This window comes from Gorilla gorilla, chromosome 13 (genome assembly GCF_029281585.2).
Source record: "Gorilla gorilla gorilla isolate KB3781 chromosome 13, NHGRI_mGorGor1-v2.1_pri, whole genome shotgun sequence".
NCBI classification, from domain to species: Eukaryota; Metazoa; Chordata; class Mammalia; order Primates; family Hominidae; genus Gorilla; species Gorilla gorilla.
This window is the reverse complement of record NC_073237.2, coordinates 3,751,531-3,775,921: the sequence shown is the minus strand read 5'-3', so window position 1 is coordinate 3,775,921 and position 24,391 is coordinate 3,751,531.

Genomic DNA, 24,391 nt, shown 5'->3' with positions numbered 1-24,391 from the left:
ATGGAATGGAATGGAATGGAATGGAATGGAATGGAATGGAATTGAATGGAATCGAATGGAATGGAATGGAATGGAATGGATTCAACCCAAGTAGAATGGAATGGATTGGAATGGAATGGAATGGAATGGAATGGAATCGAATCGAATGGAACGCAATGGAATGGAATGGAATGGAATGGAATGGAATGGAATGGAATGGAATGGAATGGAATGGAATCAATCCGAGTAGAATGGAATGGAATGGAATTCAATGTAACCGAAAGGAATTGAATCAACCCATGTGGAACGGAACGGGATGGGACGGGACGGGACGGGATGGGACGGGTCGGGATGGGACGGAATGGAACGGAACGGAATGGCATGGAATCAACCCGAGCAGAATGGAATGGAATGGAACGGAATGGAAGGGAAAGGAATAGAATAGAATAGAATGGAATTGAACCAACCCGCGTGGAACAGAATGGAGCGGAACGGAATGGCATGGAATCAACCCAAGTAGAATGGAATGGAATGGAATGGAATGGAAGGGAAAGGAATAGAATAGAATAGAATGGAATTGAACCAACCCGCGTGGAACGGAATGGAACGTAACGGAAACGAGCGGAACAGAATGGAAAGGAATCAACCCGAGTAAAACGGCACGGGACGGGACAGGACGGGACGGGACGGGACGGGACGGGACGTGTCGGGACGGAATGGAACGGAACGGAACTCAATGGATTCAAGCCGAGTAGAACGGAATGGAATGGAATGGAATGGAATGGAATGGAATGGAATGGAATGGAATGGAATGGAATGGAATTGAATGGAAATCAACCTGAGTAGAACGGAATGGAATGGAATGGAATGGAATGGAATGGAATGGAATGGAATGGAATGGAATGGAATGCACCCGAGTGGAATGGAATGGAATGGAATGGAATGGAATGGAATGGAATGAACCCGAGTGGAATGGAATGGAATGGAATGGAATGATGAACCCGAGTAGAATGGAATGGTTTGGAATGGAATGGAATGGAATGGAATCGAATGGAATGGAATGGAATGGAATGGAATGGAATGGAATGGAATGGAATGGAATGGAATGGAATGGAATGGAATCAACCCGAGTAGAACGGAATGGGTTGGAATGGAATGGAATGGAATGGAATGGAATGGAATGGAATGGAATGGAGTGGAATCAACACGAGTAGAACGGAATGGAATGGAATGGAATGGAATGGAATGGAATGGAATGGAATGGAATGGAATGGAATGGAATGGAATCGAATGGAATCGAATGGAATCGAATGGAATGGAGTGGAATGGAATGGAATGGAATGGAATGGAATGGAATGGAATGGAATGGAATCAACCCGAGTAGAACGGAATGGAATGCAATGGAATGGAATGGAATGGAATGGAATGGAATGGAATGGAATGGAATTCCATGGAATGGAATGGAATGGAATCGAGTGGAATCGAATGGAGACGAATGGAATGGAATGGAATGGAATGGAATGGAATCAACCAGAGTAGAATGGAATGTATTGGAATGGAATGGAATGGAATGGAATGGAATGGAATGGAATGGAATGGAATGGAATGGAATGGAATCAACCCGAGTAGAATGGAATGGATTGGAATGGAATGGAATGGAATGGAATGGAATCGAAAGGAATCGAATGGAATGGAGTGGAATGGAATGGAATGGAATAGAATGGAATGGAATGGAATGGAATCAACCCGAGTAGAACGGAATGTATTGGAATGGAATGGAATGGAATGGAATGGAATGGAATGGAATGGAATGGAATGGAATGGAATGGAATGGAATGGAATGGAATGGAATGGAATCAATCAGAGTAGAACGGAATGGAATGGAATGGAATGGAATGGAATGGAATGGAATTCAATGGAATAGAATGGAATGGAAGGGACTGGAATGGAATGGAATGGAATCGAATGGAATCAAATGGAATCAAACGGAATGGAATGGAATAGAATGGAATCAACCCGAGTAGAACGGAATGGAATGGAATGGAATGGAATGGAATGGAATGGAATGGAATGGAATGGAATGGAATGGAATGGAATGGAATGGAATGGAATGGAATGAAATGGAATGGAATGGAATGGAATGGAATGGAATAGAATGGAATCAACCCGAGTAGAATGGAATGGATTGGAATGGAAAGGAATGGAATGGAATGGAATGGAATGGAATGGAATGGAATGGAATGGAATGGAATCAATCCGAGTAGAATGGAATGGAATGGAGTTCAATGTAACCGAAAGGAATTGAATCAACCCATGTGGAATGGAACGGGATGGGACGGGACGGGACGGGATGGGACGGGTCGGGATGGGACGGAATGGAACGGAACGGAATGGCATGGAATCAACCCGAGTAGAATGGAATGGAATGGAATAGAATGGAAGGGAAAGGAATAGAATAGAATAGAATGGAATTGAACCAACCCGCGTGGAATGGAATGGAACGTAACGGAAACGAGCGGAACGGAATGGAAAGGAATCAACCTGAGTAAAACGGCACGGGACGGGACGGGACGGGACGGGACGGGACGGAAAGGAACGGAACCAAACTCAATGGAATCAACCCGAGTAGAACGGAATGGAGTAAATGGAAAGGAATGGAATGGAATGGAATGGAATGGAATGGAATGGAATGGAATGGAATGGAATGGAATGGAATGGAATGGAATGGAATGGAATCGAATGGAATGGAATGGAATGGAATGGAATCGAATGGAATGGAATGGAATGGAATGGAATTTAATGGAATGGAATGGAATCGAAAGGAATAGAATGGAATGGAATGGAATGGAATGGAATGGAATGGAATGGAATGGAATGGAATCAACCCGAGTAGAATGGAATGGATTGGAATGGAATGGAATGGAATGGAATCGAATGGAATCGAATGGAATTGAATGGAATGGAATGGAATGGAATGGAATGGAATCGAACGGAATCGAATGGAATGGAATGGATTATAATGGAATGGAATGGAATGGAATGGAATGGAATGAAATGGAGTCAACCCGAGTAGAATGGAATGGATTGGAATGGAATGGAATGGAAAGTAATGGAATGGAATGGAATGGAATGGAATGGAATGGAATGGAATGGAATGGAATGGAATGGAATGGAATGGAATCAACCCGAGTAGAACTAAATGGAATGGAAAGGAATGGAATGGAATGGAATAGAATGGAATGGAATGGAATTCAATGGAGTAGAATGGAATGGAATAGAATGGAATGGAATGGAATGGAATGGAATGGAATGGAATGGAATAGAATGGAATCAACCCGACTAGAACGGAATGGAATGGAATGGAATGGAATGGAATGGAATGGAATGGAATGGAATGGAATGGAATGGAATCGAATGGAGTGGAATGGAATGGAATGGAATGGAATGGAATGGAATGGAACGGAATGGAATCCACCCGAGTAGAATGGAATGGATTCGAATGGAATGGAAAGAATGGAATGGAATCGAGTGGAATCGAATGGAATGGAATGGAATGGAATGGAATGGAATGGAATGGAATGGAATGGAATCCACCCGAGTAGAATGGAATGGATTGGAATGGAATGGAAAGGAATGGAATGGAATCAAGTGGAATCGAATGGAATGGAATGGAATGGAATGGAATGGAATGGAATGGAATGGAATGGAATGGAATCAACCTGAGTAGAATTCAATGGATTGGAATGGAATGGAATGGAATGGAATCGAATGGAATCGAAAGAAATGGAATGGAATGGAATGGAATGAAATGGAATGGAATGGAATCAACCAGAGAAGAACGGAATGGAATGGAATGGAATGGAATGGAATGGGATGGAATGGAATCGAATGATATCGAATGGAATCGAATGGAATGGAATGGAATAGAATGGAATCAACCCGAGTGGAACGGAATGGAATGGAATGGAATGGAATGGAATGGAATGGAATGGAATGGAATGGAATGGAATGGAATGGAATGGAATGGAATCAACCCGAGTAGAATGGAATGGATTGGAATGGAATGGAATGGAATGGAATCGAATGGAATCGAATGGAATCGAATGGAATGGAGTGGAATGGAATGGAATGGAATGGAATGGAATGGAATGGAATGGAATCAACCCGAGGAGAACGGAATGGAATGGAATGGAATGGAATGGAATGGAATGGAATGGAATGGAATGGAATGGAATTCAATGGAATAGAATGGAATGGAATCGAATGGAATCGAATGGAGATAAATGGAATGGAATGGAATGGAATGGAATGGAATCAACCAGAGTAGAATGGAATGTATTGGAATGGAATGGAATGGAATGGAATGGAATGGAATCGAATCGAATGGAATGGAATGGAATGGAATGGAATGGAATGGAATGGAATGGAATGGAATCAATCAGAGTAGAACGGAATGGAATGGAATGGAATGCAATGGAATGGAATTCTATGGAACAGAATGGAATGGAAGGGAATGGAATGGAATGGAATGGAATCGAATGGAATCAAATGGAATCGAACGGAATGGAATGGAGTAGAATGGAATCAACCCGAGTAGAACAGAATGGAATGGAATGGAATGGAATGGAATGGAATGGAATGGAATGGAATGGAATGGAATGGAATGGAATGGAATAGAATGGAATCAACCCGAGTAGAATGGAATGGATTGGAATGGAAAGGAATGGAATGGAATGGAATCGAATCGAGTGGAATGGAATGGAATGGAATGGAATCAATCCGAGTAGAATGGAATGGAATGGAATTCAATGTAACCGAAAGGAATTGATTCAACCCATGTGGAACGGAACAGGATGGGATGGGACGGGACGGGATGGGACGGGTCGGGATGGGACGGAATGGAACGGAACGGAATGGCATGGAATCAACCCGAGTAGAATGGAATGGAATGGAATGGAATGGAAAGGATAGGAATAGAATAGAATAGAATGGAATTGAACCAACCCACGTGGAACGGAATGGAACGTAACGGAAACGAGCGGAACGGAATGGAAAGGAATCAACCCGAGTAAAACGGAACGGGACGGGACGGGACGGGACGGGACGGGACGGAACGGAACGGAACCAAACTCAATGGAATCAACCCGAGTAGAACGGAATGGAGTAAATGGAAAGGAATGGAATGGAATGGAATGGAATGGAATGGAATGGAATGGAATGGAATGGAATGGAATGGAATGGAAATCAAACCGAGTAGAACGGAATGGAATGGAATGGAATGGAATGGAATGGAATGGAATGGAATGGAATGGAATGGAATGAGCCCGAGTGGAATGGAATGGAATGGAATGGAATGGAATGGAATGGAATGGAATGGAATGGAATGGAATGGAATGATCAACCCGAGTGGAATGGAATGGAATGGAATGGAATGGAATGGAATGGAATGGAATGGAATGGAGTGGAATCAACCCGAGTAGAACGGAATGGAATGGAATGGAATGGAATGGAATGGAATGGAATGGAATTCAATGGAATAGAATGGAATGGAATGGAATGGAATAAAATGAAATGGAATGGAATGGAATCGAATGGAATAGAATGGAATTGAATGGAATGGAATGGAATAGAATGGAATGGAATGGAATGGAATGGAGTGGAATCAACCCGAGTAGAACAGAATGGAATCGAATGGAATGGAATGGAATGGAATGGAATGGAATGGAATGGAATGGAATGGAATGGAATGGAATGGAATGGAGTCAACCCGAGTAGAATGGAATTGATTGGAATGGAATGGAATGGAAAGTAATGTAATGGAATGGAATGGAATGGAAAGGAATGGAATGGAATGGAATGGAATGGAATCAACCCGAGTAGAACTAAATGGAATGGAAAGGAATGGAATGGAATGGAATTGAATGGAATGGAATGGAATTCAATGGAGGAGAATGGAATGGAATAGAATGGAATGGAATGGAATGGAATGGAATGGAATGGAATGGAATGGAATGGAATGGAATGGAATGGAATAGAATGGAATCAACCCGACTAGAACGGAATGGAATGGAATGGAATGGAATGGAATGGAATGGAATCGAACGGAATCGAATGGAATAGAATGGAATATAATGGAATGGAATGGAATGGAATGGAATGGAATGGAATGGAATGGAATGGAATAGAATGGAATCAACCCGACTAGAACGGAATGGAATGGAATGGAATGGAATGGAATGGAATGGAATCGAATGGAATGGAATGGAATGGAATGGAATGGAATGGAATGGAATGGAATGGAATGGAATGGAATGGAAAGGAATCCACCCGAGTAGAATGGAATGGATTGGAATGGAATGGAAAGGAATGGAATGGAATCGAATGGAATGGAATGGAATGGAATGGAATGGAATGGAATGGAATGGAATCAACCCGAGTAGAATGGAATGGATTGGAATGGAATGGAATGGAATGGAAACGAATGGAATCGAAAGAAATGGAATGGAATGGTATGGAATGAAACGGAATGGAATGGAATCAACCCGAGTAGAACGGAATGGAATGGAATGGAATGGAATGGGATGGAATGGAATCGAATGATATCGAATGGAATCGAATGGAATGGAATGGAATAGAATGGAATCAACCCGAGTGGAACGGAATGGAATGGAACGGAATGGAATGGAATGGAATGGAATGGAATGGAATGGAATGGAATGGAATGGAATCTAATGGAATGCAATGGAATGGAATGGAATGGAATCGAATGGAATCGAATGGAATGGAATGGAATGGAATGGAATCAAGCCGAGTAGAATGGAATGGATTGGAATGGAATGGAACGGAATGGAATGGAATCGAATGGAATCGAATGGAATGGAGTGGAATGGAATGGAATGGAATGGAATGGAATGGAATGGAATGGAATGGAATGGAATGGAATCAACCCGAGTAGAACCGAATGGAATGGAATGGAATGGAATGGAATGGAATGGAATGGAATGGAATGGAATGGAATGGAATGGAATGGAATGGAATGGAATGGAATTGCATGGAATGGAATGGAATGGAATCGAATGGAATCGAATGGAGACGAATGGAATGGAATGGAATGGAATGGAATGGAATCAACCAGAGTAGAATGGAATGTATTGGAATGGAATGGAATGGAATGGAATGGAATGGAATGGAATGGAATGGAATGGAATGGAATCGAATGGAATGGAATGGAATGGAATGGAATGGAATGGAATTTAATGGAATCAATCAGAGTAGAACGGAATGGAATGGAATGGAAAGAAATGGAATGGAATTCAATGGAATAGAATGGAATGGAAGGGAATGGAATGGAATGGAATGGAATCGAATGGAATCAAATGGAATCGAACGGAATGGAATGGAATAGAATGGAATCAACCCGAGTAGAACGGAATGGAATGGAATGGAATGGAATGGAATGGAATGGAATGGAATGGAATGGAATGGAATGGAATGGAATGGAATGGAATGGAATGGAATAGAATGGAATCAACCCGAGTAGAATGGAATGGATTGGAATGGAAAGGAATGGAATGGAATGGAATGGAATGGAATGGAATGGAATGGAATGGAATGGAATGGAATCAATCCGAGTAGAATGGAATGGAATGGAATTCAATGTAACCGAAAGGAATTGAATCAACCCATGTGGAACGGAACGGGATGGGACGGACGGGACGTGATGGGACGGGTCGGGATGGGACGGAATGGAACGGAACGGAATGGCATGGAATCAACCCGAGTAGAATGGAATGGAATGGAATGGAATGGAATGGAAAGGAATAGAATAGAATAGAATGGAATTGAACAAACCCGCGTGGAACGGAATGGAACGAAACGGAAAAGAGCGGAACGGAATGGAAAGGAATCAACCCAAGTAAAACGGCACGGGACGGGACGGGACGGGACGGGACGGGACGGGACCTAAAGGAACGGAACCAAACTCAATGGAATCAACCCGAGTAGAACGGAATGGAGTAAATGGAAAGGAATGGAATGGAATGGAATGGAATGGAATGGAATGGAATGGAATGGAATGGAATGGAATGGAATGGAATTGAATGGAATGGAATGGAACGGAAATCAAACCGAGTAGAACGGAATGGAATGGAATGGAATGGAATGGAATGGAATGGAATGGAATGGAATGGAATGGAATGGAATGAGCCCGAGTGGAATGGAATGGAATGGAATGGAATGGAATGGAATGGAATGGAATGGAATGATCAACCCGAGTGGAATGGAATGGAATGGAATGGAATGGAATGGAATGGAATGGAATGGAGTGGAATCAACCCGAGTAGAACGGAATGGAATGGAATGGAATGGAATGGAATGGAATGGAATGGAATGGAATGGAATGGAATGGAATTCAATGGAATAGAATGGAATGGAATGGAATGGAATAAAATGAAATGGAATGGAATGGAATCGAATGGAATAGAATGGAATTGAATGGAATGGAATGGAATAGAATGGAATGGAATGGAATGGAATGGAGTGGAATCAACCCGAGTAGAACAGAATGGAATCGAATGGAATGGAATGGAATGGAATGGAATGGAATGGAATGGAATGGAATGGAATGGAATGGAATGGAGTCAACCCGAGTAGAATGGAATGGATTGGAATGGAATGGAATGGAAAGTAATGTAATGGAATGGAATGGAATGGAAAGGAATGGAATGGAATGGAATGGAATGGAATCAACCCGAGTAGAACTAAATGGAATGGAAAGGAATGGAATGGAATGGAATTGAATGGAATGGAATGGAATTCAATGGAGGAGAATGGAATGGAATAGAATGGAATGGAATGGAATGGAATGGAATGGAATGGAATGGAATGGAACGGAATGGAATGGAATAGAATGGAATCAACCCGACTAGAACGGAATGGAATGGAATGGAATGGAATGGAATGGAATGGAATCGAATGGAATGGAATGGAATGGAATGGAAGGTAATGGAATGGAATGGAATGGAATGGAATGGAAAGGAATCCACCCGAGTAGAATGGAATGGATTGGAATGGAATGGAAAGGAATGGAATGGAATCGAATGGAATGGAATGGAATGGAATGGAATGGAATGGAATGGAATGGAATGGAATGGAATGGAATGGAATGGAATCAACCAGAGTAGAATGGAATGTATTGGAATGGAATGGAATGGAATGGAATGGAATGGAATGGAATGGAATGGAATGGAATGGAATCGAATGGAATGGAATGGAATCGAATGGAATGGAATGGAATTTAATGGAATCAATCAGAGTAGAACGGAATGGAATGGAATGGAATGGAATGGAATGGAATTCAATGGAATAGAATGGAATGGAAGGGAATGGAATGGAATGGAATGGAATCGAATGGAATCAAATGGAATCGAACGGAATGGAATGGAATAGAATGGAATCAACCCGAGTAGAACGGAATGGAATGGAATGGAATGGAATGGAATGGAATGGAATGGAATGGAATGGAATGGAATGGAATGGAATGGAATAGAATGGAATCAACCCGAGTAGAATGGAATGGATTGGAATGGAAAGGAATGGAATGGAATGGAATGGAATGGAATGGAATGGAATGGAATGGAATGGAATCAATCCGAGTAGAATGGAATGGAATGGAATTCAATGTAACCGAAAGGAATTGAATCAACCCATGTGGAACGGAACGGGATGGGACGGACGGGACGTGATGGGACGGGTCGGGATGGGACGGAATGGAACGGAACCGAATGGCATGGAATCAACCCGAGTAGAATGGAATGGAATGGAATGGAATGGAATGGAAAGGAATAGAATAGAATAGAATGGAATTGAACAAACCCGCGTGGAACGGAATGGAACGAAACGGAAAAGAGCGGAACGGAATGGAAAGGAATCAACCCAAGTAAAACGGCACGGGACGGGACGGGACGGGACGGGACGGGACGGGACCTAACGGAACGGAACCAAACTCAATGGAATCAACCCGAGTAGAACGGAATGGAGTAAATGGAAAGGAATGGAATGGAATGGAATGGAATGGAATGGAATGGAATGGAATGGAATGGAATGGAATGGAATGGAATGGAATGGAATGGAATGGAATGGAACGGAAATCAAACCGAGTAGAACGGAATGGAATGGAATGGAATGGAATGGAATGGAATCGAATGGAATCGAATGGAATGCAATGGAATGGAATGGAATGGAATGGAATGGAATGGAATGGAATGGAATGGAATGGATCAACCCGAGTAGAATGGAATCGATTGGAATGGAATGGAATGGAATGGAATGGAATCGAATGGAATCGAATGGAATGGAGTGGAATGGAATGGAATGGAATGGAATGGAATGGAATGGAATCAACCCGAGTAGAACGGAATGGAATGGAATGGAATGGAATGGAATGGAATGGAATGGAATGGAATGGAACGGAATGGAATCGAATGGAATCGAATGGAGACGAATGGAATGGAATGGAATGGAATGGAATGGAATCAACCAGAGTAGAATGGAATGTATTGGAATGGAATGGAATGGAATGGAATGGAATGGAATGGAATCGTATGGAATGGAATGGAATGGAATCAATCAGAGTAGAACGGAATGGAATGGAATGGAATGGAATGGAATGGAATGGAATGGAATTCAATGGAATAGAATGGAATGGAAGGGAATTGAATGGAATGGAATGGAATCGAATGGAATCATATGGAATCGAACGGAATGGAATGGAATAGAATGGAATCAACCCGAGTAGAACGGAATGGAATGGAATGGAATGGAATGGAATGGAATGGAATGGAATGGAATGGAATGAAATGGAATGGAATGGAATGGAATGGAATGGAATGGAATGGAATAGAATGGAATCAACCCGAGTAGAATGGAATGGATTGGAATGGAATGGAATGGAATGGAATGGAATGGAATCAATCCGAGTAGAAAGGAATGGAATGGAATGGAATGGAATGGAATCAACCCGAGTAGAACGGAATGGAATGGAATGGAATGGAATGGAATGGAATGGAATGGAATGGAATGGAATGGAATTCTATGGAATGGAATGGAATGGAATCGAATGGAATCGAATGGAGACGAATGGAATGGAATGGAATGGAATGGAATGGAATCAACCAGAGTAGAATGGAATGTATTGGAATGGAATGGAATGGAATGGAATGGAATGGAATGGAATGGAATGGAATGGAATCGAATGGAATGGAATGGAATGGAATCAATCAGAGTAGAACGGAATGGAATGGAATGGAATGGAATGGAATGGAATGGAATTCAATGGAATAGAATGGAATGGAAGGGAGTGGAATGGAATGGAATGGAATCGAATGGAATCAAATGGAATCGAACGGAATGGAATGGAATAGAATGGAATCAACCCGAGTAGAACGGAATGGAATGGAATGGAATGGAATGGAATGGAATGGAATGGAATGGAATGGAATGGAATGGAATGGAATGGAATGGAATGGAATGGAATAGAATGGAATCAACCCGAGTAGAATGGAATGGATTGGAATGGAAAGGAATGGAATGGAATGGAATGGAATGGAATGGAATGGAATGGAATGGAATGGAATCAATCCGAGTAGAATGGAATGGAATGGAATTCAATGTAACCGAAAGGAATTGAATCAACCCATGTGGAACGGAACGGGATGGGACGGACGGGACGTGATGGGACGGGTCGGGATGGGACGGAATGGAACGGAACGGAATGGCATGGAATCAACCCGAGTAGAATGGAATGGAATGGAATGGAATGGAATGGAAAGGAATAGAATAGAATAGAATGGAATTGAACAAACCCGCGTGGAACGGAATGGAACGAAACGGAAAAGAGCGGAACGGAATGGAAAGGAATCAACCCAAGTAAAACGGCACGGGACGGGACGGGACGGGACGGGACGGGACGGGACCTAACGGAACGGAACCAAACTCAATGGAATCAACCCGAGTAGAACGGAATGGAGTAAATGGAAAGGAATGGAATGGAATGGAATGGAATGGAATGGAATGGAATGGAATGGAATGGAATGGAATGGAATGGAATGGAACGGAAATCAAACCGAGTAGAACGGAATGGAATGGAATGGAATGGAATGGAATGGAATCGAATGGAATCGAATGGAATGCAATGGAATGGAATGGAATGGAATGGAATGGAATGGAATGGAATGGAATGGAATGGAATGGATCAACCCGAGTAGAATGGAATCGATTGGAATGGAATGGAATGGAATGGAATGGAATCGAATGGAATCGAATGGAATGGAGTGGAATGGAATGGAATGGAATGGAATGGAATGGAATGGAATCAACCCGAGTAGAACGGAATGGAATGGAATGGAATGGAATGGAATGGAATGGAATGGAATGGAATGGAATGGAATGGAATGGAATCGAATGGAATCGAATGGAGACGAATGGAATGGAATGGAATGGAATGGAATGGAATCAACCAGAGTAGAATGGAATGTATTGGAATGGAATGGAATGGAATGGAATGGAATGGAATGGAATCGTATGGAATGGAATGGAATGGAATCAATCAGAGTAGAACGGAATGGAATGGAATGGAATGGAATGGAATGGAATGGAATGGAATGGAATTCAATGGAATAGAATGGAATGGAAGGGAATTGAATGGAATGGAATGGAATCGAATGGAATCATATGGAATCGAACGGAATGGAATGGAATAGAATGGAATCAACCCGAGTAGAACGGAATGGAATGGAATGGAATGGAATGGAATGGAATGGAATGGAATGGAATGGAATGAAATGGAATGGAATGGAATGGAATGGAATGGAATGGAATGGAATGGAATAGAATGGAATCAACCCGAGTAGAATGGAATGGATTGGAATGGAATGGAATGGAATGGAATGGAATGGAATCAATCCGAGTAGAAAGGAATGGAATGGAATGGAATGGAATGGAATCAACCCGAGTAGAACGGAATGGAATGGAATGGAATGGAATGGAATGGAATGGAATGGAATGGAATGGAATTCTATGGAATGGAATGGAATGGAATCGAATGGAATCGAATGGAGACGAATGGAATGGAATGGAATGGAATGGAATGGAATCAACCAGAGTAGAATGGAATGTATTGGAATGGAATGGAATGGAATGGAATGGAATGGAATGGAATGGAATGGAATGGAATGGAATCGAATGGAATGGAATGGAATGGAATCAATCAGAGTAGAACGGAATGGAATGGAATGGAATGGAATGGAATGGAATGGAATTCAATGGAATAGAATGGAATGGAAGGGAGTGGAATGGAATGGAATGGAATCGAATGGAATCAAATGGAATCGAACGGAATGGAATGGAATGGAATGGAATCAACCCGAGTAGAACGGAATGGAATGGAATGGAATGGAATGGAATGGAATGGAATGGAATGGAATGAAATGGAATGGAATGGAATGGAATGGAATGGAATGGAATAGAATGGAATCAACCCGAGTAGAATGGAATGGATTGGAATGGAATGGAATGGAATGGAATGGAATGGAATCAATCCGAGTAGAATGGAATGGAATGGAGTTCAACGTAACCAAAAGGAATTGAATCAACCCATGTGGAATGGAACGGGATGGGACGGGATGGGACGGCATGGGACGGGTCGGGATGGGACGGAATGGAACGGAAAGGAATGGCATGGAATCAACCCGAGTAGAATGGAATGGAATGGAATGGAATGGAAGGGAAAGGAATAGAATAGAATAGAATGGAATTGAACCAACCCGCGTGCAATGGAATGGAACGTAACGGAAACGAGCGGAACGGAATGGAAAGGAATCAACCCGAGTAAAACAGCACGGGACGGGACGGGACGGGACGGAACGGAACGGAACCAAACTCAATGGAATCAACCCGAGTAGAACGGAATGGAGTAAATGGAAAGGAATGGAATGGAATGGTATGGAATGGAATGGAATGGAAATCAAACCGAGTAGAACGGAATGGAATGGAATGGAATGGAATGGAATGGAATGGAATGGAATGAGCCCGAGTGGAATGGAATGGAATGGAATGGAATGGAATGGAATGGAATGGAATGGAATGATCAACCCGAGTGGAATGGAATGGAATGGAATGGAATGGAATGGAATGGAATGGAGTGGAATCAACCAGAGTAGAACGGAATGGAATGGAATGGAATGGAATGGAATGGAATGGAATTCAATGGAATAGAATGGAATGGAATGGAATGGAATAAAATGAAATGGAATGGAATGGAATCGAATGGAATAGAATGGAATTGAATGGAATGGAATGGAATAGAATGGAATGGAATGGAATGGAATGGAGTGGAATCAACCCGAGTAGAACAGAATGGAATCGAATGGAATGGAATGGAATGGAATGGAATGGAATGGAATGGAATGGAATGGAATGGAGTCAACCCGAGTAGAATGGAATGGATTGGAATGGAATGGAATGGAAAGTAATGTAATGGAATGGAATGGAATGGAAAGGAATGGAATGGAATGGAATGGAATGGAATCAACCCGAGTAGAACTAAATGGAATGGAAAGGAATGGAATGGAATGGAATTGAATGGAATGGAATGGAATTCAATGGAGGAGAATGGAATGGAATAGAATGGAATGGAATGGAATGGAATGGAATGGAATGGAATGGAATGGAATGGAATAGAATGGAATCAACCCGACTAGAACGGAATGGAATGGAATGGAATGGAATGGAATGGAATGGAATGGAATGGAATGGAATGGAATGGAATGGAATGGAATGGAATCGAATGGAATGGAATGGAATGGAATGGAATGGAATGGAATGGAATGGAATTGAATGGAATGGAAAGGAATCCACCCGAGTAGAATGGAATGGATTGGAATGGAATGGAAAGGAATGGAATGGAATCGAATGGAATGGAATGGAATGGAATGGAATGGAATGGAATGGAATGGAATGGAATCAACCCGAGTAGAAAGGAATGGATTGGAATGGAATGGAATGGAATGGAAACGAATGGAATCGAAAGAAATGGAATGGAATGGTATGGAATGAAACGGAATGGAATGGAATCAACCCGAGTAGAACGGAATGGAATGGAATGGGATGGAATAGAATCGAATGATATCGAATGGAATCGAATGGAATGGAATGGAATAGAATGGAATCAACCCGAGTGGAACGGAATGGAATGGAACGGAATGGAATGGAATGGAATGGAATGGAATGGAATGGAATGGAATGGAATGGAATCTAATGGAATGCAATGGAATGGAATGGAATGGAATGGAATGGAATGGAATGGAATGGAATGGAATGGAATGGAATGGAATCAACCCGAGTAGAATGGAATGGATTGGAATGGAATGGAATGGAATGGAATGGAATCGAATGGAATCGAATGGAATGGAGTGGAATGGAATGGAATGGAATGGAATGGAGTGGAATGGAATGGAATGGAATCAACCCGAGTAGAACCGAATGGAATGGAATGGAATGGAATGGAATGGAATGGAATGGAATGGAATGGAATGGAATGGAATGGAATGGAATGGAATGGAATTGCATGGAATGGAATGGAATGGAATCAAATGGAATCGAATGGAGACGAATGGAATGGAATGGAATGGAATGGAATGGAATCAACCAGAGTAGAATGGAATGTATTGGAATGGAATGGAATGGAATGGAATGGAATGGAATGGAATGGAATGGAATGGAATGGAATGGAATGGAATCGAATGGAATGGAATGGAATGGAATGGAATGGAATGGAATGGAATTTAATGGAATCAATCAGAGTAGAACGGAATGGAATGGAATGGAATGGAATGGAATGGAATTCAATGGAATAGAATGGAATGGAAGGGAATGGAATGGAATGGAATGGAATCGAATGGAATCAAATGGAATCGAACGGAATGGAATGGAATAGAATGGAATCAACCCGAGTAGAACGGAATGGAATGGAATGGAATGGAATGGAATGGAATGGAATGGAATGGAATGGAATGGAATGGAATCAATCCGAGTAGAATGGAATGGAATGGAATTCAATGTAACCGAAAGGAATTGAATCAACCCATGTGGAACGGAACGGGATGGGACGGACGGGACGTGATGGGACGGGTCGGGATGGGACGGAATGGAACGGAACGGAATGGCATGGAATCAACCCGAGTAGAATGGAATGGAATGGAATGGAATGGAATGGAAAGGAATAGAATAGAATAGAATGGAATTGAACAAACCCGCGTGGAACGGAATGGAACGAAACGGAAAAGAGCGGAACGGAATGGAAAGGAATCAACCCAAGTAAAACGGCACGGGACGGGACGGGACGGGACGGGACGGGACGGGACCTAACGGAACGGAACCATACTCAATGGAATCAACCCGAGTAAAACGGAATGGAGTAAATGGAAAGGAATGGAATGGAATGGAATGGAATGGAATGGAATGGAATGGAATGGAATGGAATGGAATGGAATGGAACGGAAATCAAACCGAGTAGAACGGAATGGAATGGAATGGAATGGAATGGAATGGAATGGAATGGAATGGAATGGAATGGAATGAGCCCGAGTGGAATGGAATGGAATGGAATGGAATGGAATGGAATGGAATGGAATGGAATGATCAACCCGAGTGGAATGGAATGGAATGGAATGGAATGGAATGGAATGGAATGGAGTGGAATCAACCCGAGTAGAACAGAATGGAATGGAATGGAATGGAATGGAATGGAATGGAATGGAATGGAATGGAATGGAGTCAACCCGAGTAGAATGGAATGGATTGGAATGGAATGGAATGGAAAGTAATGTAATGGAATGGAATGGAATGGAAAGGAATGGAATGGAATGGAATGGAATGGAATCAACCCGAGTAGAACTAAATGGAATGGAAAGGAATGGAATGGAATGGAATTGAATGGAATGGAATGGAATTCAATGGAGGAGAATGGAATGGAATAGAATGGAATGGAATGGAATGGAATGGAATGGAATGGAATGGAATGGAATGGAATGGAATGGAATGGAATAGAATGGAATCAACCCGACTAGAACGGAATGGAATGGAATGGAATGGAATGGAATGGAATGGAATGGAATGGAATGGAATGGAATGGAATCGAACGGAATCGAATGGAATAGAATGGAATATAATGGAATGGAATGGAATGGAATGGAATGGAATGGAATGGAATGGAATGGAATGGAATAGAATGGAATCAACCCGACTAGAACGGAATGGAATGGAATGGAATGGAATGGAATGGAATGGAATGGAATCGAATGGAATGGAATGGAATGGAATGGAATGGAATGGAATGGAATGGAATTGAATGGAATGGAAAGGAATCCACCCGAGTAGAATGGAATGGATTGGAATGGAATGGAAAGGAATGGAATGGAATCGAATGGAATGGAATGGAATGGAATGGAATGGAATGGAATGGAATGGAATGGAATGGAATGGAATGGAATCAACCCGAGTAGAAAGGAATGGATTGGAATGGAATGGAATGGAATGGAAACGAATGGAATCGAAAGAAATGGAATGGAATGGTATGGAATGAAACGGAATGGAATGGAATCAACCCGAGTAGAACGGAATGGAATGGAATGGAATGGAATGGGATGGAATGGAATCGAATGATATCGAATGGAATCGAATGGAATGGAATGGAATAGAATGGAATCAACCCGAGTGGAACGGAATGGAATGGAACGGAATGGAATGGAATGGAATGGAATGGAATGGAATGGAATGGAATGGAATGGAATGGAATCTAATGGAATGCAATGGAATGGAATGGAATGGAATGGAATGGAATGGAATGGAATGGAATGGAATGGAATCAACCCGAGTAGAATGGAATGGATTGGAATGGAATGGAATGGAATGGAATGGAATCGAATGGAATCGAATGGAATGGAGTGGAATGGAATGGAATGGAATGGAATGGAATGGAATGGAATGGAATGGAATCAACCCGAGTAGAACCGAATGGAATGGAATGGAATGGAATGGAATGGAATGGAATGGAATGGAATGGAATGGAATGGAATGGAATTGCATGGAATGGAATGGAATGGAATCAAATGGAATCGAATGGAGACGAATGGAATGGAATGGAATGGAATGGAATGGAATCAACCAGAGTAGAATGGAATGTATTGGAATGGAATGGAATGGAATGGAATGGAATGGAATGGAATGGAATGGAATGGAATGGAATGGAATCGAATGGAATGGAATGGAATGGAATGGAATGGAATGGAATTTAATGGAATCAATCAGAGTAGAACGGAATGGAATGGAATGGAATGGAATGGAATGGAATTCAATGGAATAGAATGGAATGGAATGGAATGGAATGGAATGGAATGGAATGGAATCAATCCGAGTAGAATGGAATGGAATGGAATTCAATGTAACCGAAAGGAATTGAATCAACCCATGTGGAACGGAACGGGATGGGACGGACGGGACGTGATGGGACGGGTCGGGATGGGACGGAATGGAACGGAACGGAATGGCATGGAATCAACCCGAGTAGAATGGAATGGAATGGAATGGAATGGAATGGAAAGGAATAGAATAGAATAGAATGGAGTTGAACAAACCCGCGTGGAACGGAATGGAACGAAACGGAAAAGAGCGGAACGGAATGGAAAGGAATCAACCCAAGTAAAACGGCACGGGACGGGACGGGACGGGACGGGACGGGACGGGACGGGACGGGACCTAACGGAACGGAACCAAACTCAATGGAATCAACCCGAGTAGAACGGAATGGAGTAAATGGAAAGGAATGGAATGGAATGGAATGGAATGGAATGGAATGGAATGGAATGGAATGGAATGGAACGGAAATCAAACCGAGTAGAACGGAATGGAATGGAATGGAATGGAATGGAATGGAATGGAATGGAATGGAATGGAATGAGCCCGAGTGGAATGGAATGGAATGGAATGGAATGGAATGGAATGGAATGGAATGATCAACCCGAGTGGAATGGAATGGAATGGAATGGAATGGAATGGAATGGAATGGAGTGGAATCAACCCGAGTAGAACAGAATGGAATGGAATGGAATGGAATGGAATGGAATGGAATGGAATGGAATGGAATGGAATGGAATGGAATGGAATTCAATGGAATAGAATGGAATGGAATGGAATGGAATAAAATGAAATGGAATGGAATGGAATCGAATGGAATAGAATGGAATTGAATGGAATGGAATGGAATAGAATGGAATGGAATGGAATGGAATGGAGTGGAATGGAATGGAATGGAATGGAATGGAATGGAATGGAGTCAACCCGAGTAGAATGGAATGGATTGGAATGGAATGGAATGGAAAGTAATGTAATGGAATGGAATGGAATGGAAAGGAATGGAATGGAATGGAATGGAATGGAATCAACCCGAGTAGAACTAAATGGAATGGAAAGGAATGGAATGGAATGGAATTGAATGGAATGGAATGGAATTCAATGGAGGAGAATGGAATGGAATAGAATGGAATGGAATGGAATGGAATGGAATGGAATGGAATGGAATGGAATGGAACGGAATGGAATGGAATAGAATGGAATCAACCCGACTAGAACGGAATGGAATGGAATGGAATGGAATGGAATGGAATGGAATCGAATGGAATGGAATGGAATGGAATGGAAGGTAATGGAATGGAATGGAATGGAATGGAATGGAAAGGAATCCACCCGAGTAGAATGGAATGGATTGGAATGGAATGGAAAGGAATGGAATGGAATCGAATGGAATGGAATGGAATGGAATGGAATGGAATGGAATGGAATGGAATGGAATGGAATGGAATGGAATCAACCAGAGTAGAATGGAATGTATTGGAATGGAATGGAATGGAATGGAATGGAATGGAATGGAATGGAATGGAATGGAATGGAATCGAATGGAATGGAATGGAATGGAATGGAATGGAATGGAATTTAATGGAATCAATCAGAGTAGAACGGAATGGAATGGAATGGAATGGAATGGAATTCAGTGGAATAGAATGGAATGGAAGGGAATGGAATGGAATGGAATGGAATCGAATGGAATCAAATGGAATCGAACGGAATGGAATGGAATAGAATGGAATCAACCCGAGTAGAACGGAATGGAATGGAATGGAATGGAATGGAATGGAATGGAATGGAATGGAATAGAATGGAATCAACCCGAGTAGAATGGAATGGATTGGAATGGAAAGGAATGGAATGGAATGGAATGGAATGGAATGGAATGGAATGGAATGGAATGGAATCAATCCGAGTAGAATGGAATGGAATGGAATTCAATGTAACCGAAAGGAATTGAATCAACCCATGTGGAACGGAACGGGATGGGACGGACGGGACGTGATGGGACGGGTCGGGATGGGACGGAATGGAACGGAACGGAATGGCATGGAATCAACCCGAGTAGAATGGAATGGAATGGAATGGAATGGAATGGAAAGGAATAGAATAGAATAGAATGGAATTGAACAAACCCGCGTGGAACGGAATGGAACGAAACGGAAAAGAGCGGAACGGAATGGAAAGGAATCAACCCAAGTAAAACGGCACGGGACGGGACGGGACGGGACGGGACGGGACGGGACCTAACGGAACGGAACCAAACTCAATGGAATCAACCCGAGTAGAACGGAATGGAGTAAATGGAAAGGAATGGAATGGAATGGAATGGAATGGAATGGAATGGAATGGAATGGAATGGAATGGAATGGAATGGAATGGAACGGAAATCAAACCGAGTAGAACGGAATGGAATGGAATGGAATGGAATGGAATGGAATGGAATGGAATGGAATGGAATGAGCCCGAGTGGAATGGAATGGAATGGAATGGAATGGAATGGAATGGAATGGAATGGAATGGAATGGAATGATCAACCCGAGTGGAATGGAATGGAATGGAATGGAATGGAATGGAATGGAGTGGAATCAACCCGAGTAGAACGGAATGGAATGGAATGGAATGGAATGGAATGGAATGGAATGGAATGGAATGGAATGGAATGGAATTCAATGGAATAGAATTGAATGGAATGGAATGGAATAAAATGGAATGGAATGGAATGGAATCGAATGGAATAGAATGGAATTGAATGGAATGGAATGGAATAGAATGGAATGGAATGGAATGGAATGGAGTGGAATCAACCCGAGTAGAACAGAATGGAATCGAATGGAATGGAATGGAATGGAATGGAATGGAATGGAATGGAATGGAATGGAATGGAATGGAATGGAATGGAATGGAATGGAGTCAACCCGAGTAGAATGGAATGGATTGGAATGGAATGGAATGGAAAATAATGTAATGGAATGGAATGGAATGGAAAGGAATGGAATGGAATGGAATGGAATGGAATCAACCCGAGTAGAACTAAATGGAATGGAAAGGAATGGAATGGAATGGAATTGAATGGAATGGAATGGAATTCAATGGAGGAGAATGGAATGGAATAGAATGGAATGGAATGGAATGGAATGGAATGGAATGGAATGGAATGGAATGGAATAGAATGGAATCAACCCGACTAGAACGGAATGGAATGGAATGGAAAGGAATGGAATGGAATGGAATGGAATGGAATGGAATCGAACGGAATCGAATGGAATAGAATGGAATATAATGGAATGGAATGGAATGGAATGGAATGGAATGGAATGGAATGGAATGGAATAGAATGGAATCAACCCGACTAGAACGGAATGGAATGGAATGGAATGGAATGGAATGGAATGGAATCGAATGGAATGGAATGGAATGGAATGGAATGGAATGGAATGGAATGGAATGGAATGGAATGGAATGGAATGGAAAGGAATCCACCCGAGTAGAATGGAATGGATTGGAATGGAATGGAAAGGAATGGAATGGAATCGAATGGAATGGAATGGAATGGAATGGAATGGAATGGAATGGAATGGAATGGAATCAACCCGAGTAGAATGGAATGGATTGGAATGGAATGGAATGGAATGGAAACGAATGGAATCGAAAGAAATGGAATGGAATGGTATGGAATGAAACGGAATGGAATGGAATCAACCCGAGTAGAACGGAATGGAATGGAATGGAATGGAATGGGATGGAATGGAATCGAATGATATCGAATGGAATCGAATGGAATGGAATGGAATAGAATGGAATCAACCCGAGTGGAACGGAATGGAATGGAACGGAATGGAATGGAATGGAATGGAATGGAATGGAATGGAATGGAATGGAATGGAATCTAATGGAATGCAATGGAATGGAATGGAATGGAATCGAATGGAATCGAATGGAATGGAATGGAATGGAATGGAATCAACCCGAGTAGAATGGAATGGATTGGAATGGAATGGAATGGAATGGAATGGAATCGAATGGAATCGAATGGAATGGAGTGGAATGGAATGGAATGGAATGGAATGGAATGGAATGGAATGGAATGGAATGGAATGGAATGGAATCAACCCGAGTAGAACCGAATGGAATGGAATGGAATGGAATGGAATGGAATGGAATGGAATGGAATGGAATGGAATGGAATTGCATGGAATGGAATGGAATGGAATCGAATGGAATCGAATGGAGACGAATGGAATGGAATGGAATGGAATGGAATGGAATCAACCAGAGTAGAATGGAATGTATTGGAATGGAATGGAATGGAATGGAATGGAATGGAATGGAATGGAATGGAATGGAATGGAATCGAATGGAATGGAATGGAATGGAATGGAATGGAATGGAATTTAATGGAATCAATCAGAGTAGAACGGAATGGAATGGAATGGAATGGAATGGAATGGAATTCAATGGAATAGAATGGAATGGAAGGGAATGGAATGGAATGGAATGGAATCGAATGGAATCAAATGGAATCGAACGGAATGGAATGGAATAGAATGGAATCAACACGAGTAGAACGGAATGGAATGGAATGGAATGGAATGGAATGGAATGGAATGGAATGGAATGGAATGGAATGGAATGGAATGGAATGGAACAGAATGGAATCAACCCGAGTAGAATGGAATGGATTGGAATGGAAAGGAATGGAATGGAATGGAATGGAATGGAATGGAATGGAATGGAATGGAATGGAATCAATCCGAGTAGAATGGAATGGAATGGAATTCAATGTAACCGAAAGGAATTGAATCAACCCATGTGGAACGGAACGGGATGGGACGGACGGGACGTGATGGGACGGGTCGAGATGGGACGGAATGGAACGGAACGGAATGGCATGGAATCAACCCGAGTAGAATGGAATGGAATGGAATGGAATGGAATGGAAAGGAATAGAATAGAATAGAATGGAATTGAACAAACCCGCGTGGAACGGAATGGAACGAAACGGAAAAGAGCGGAACGGAATGGAAAGGAATCAACCCAAGTAAAACGGCACGGGACGGGACGGGACGGGACGGGACGGGACGGGACCTAACGGAACGGAACCAAACTCAATGGAATCAACCCGAGTAGAACGGAATGGAGTAAATGGAAAGGAATGGAATGGAAAGGAATGGAATGGAATGGAATGGAATGGAATGGAATTGAATGGAATGGAATGGAACGGAAATCAAACCGAGTAGAACGGAATGGAATGGAATGGAATGGAATGGAATGGAATGGAATGGAATGGAATGGAATGGAATGAGCCCGAGTGGAATGGAATGGAATGGAATGGAATGGAATGGAATGGAATGGAATGGAAAGATCAACCCGAGTGGAATGGAATGGAATGGAATGGAATGGAATGGAATGGAATGGAATGGAGTGGAATCAACCCGAGTAGAACGGAATGGAATGGAATGGAATGGAATGGAATGGAATGGAATGGAATGGAATGGAATGGAATGGAATTCAATGGAATAGAATGGAATGGAATGGAATGGAATAAAATGAAATGGAATGGAATGGAATCGAATGGAATAGAATGGAATTGAATGGAATGGAATGGAATAGAATGGAATGGAATGGAATGGAATGGAGTGGAATCAACCCGAGTAGAACAGAATGGAATCGAATGGAATGGAATGGAATGGAATGGAATGGAATGGAATGGAATGGAATGGAATGGAATGGAATGGAATGGAATGGAGTCAACCCGAGTAGAATGGAATGGATTGGAATGGAATGGAATGGAAAGTAATGTAATGGAATGGAATGGAATGGAAAGGAATGGAATGGAATGGAATGGAATGGAATCAACCCGAGTAGAACTAAATGGAATGGAAAGGAATGGAATGGAATGGAATTGAATGGAATGGAATGGAATTCAATGGAGGAGAATGGAATGGAATAGAAT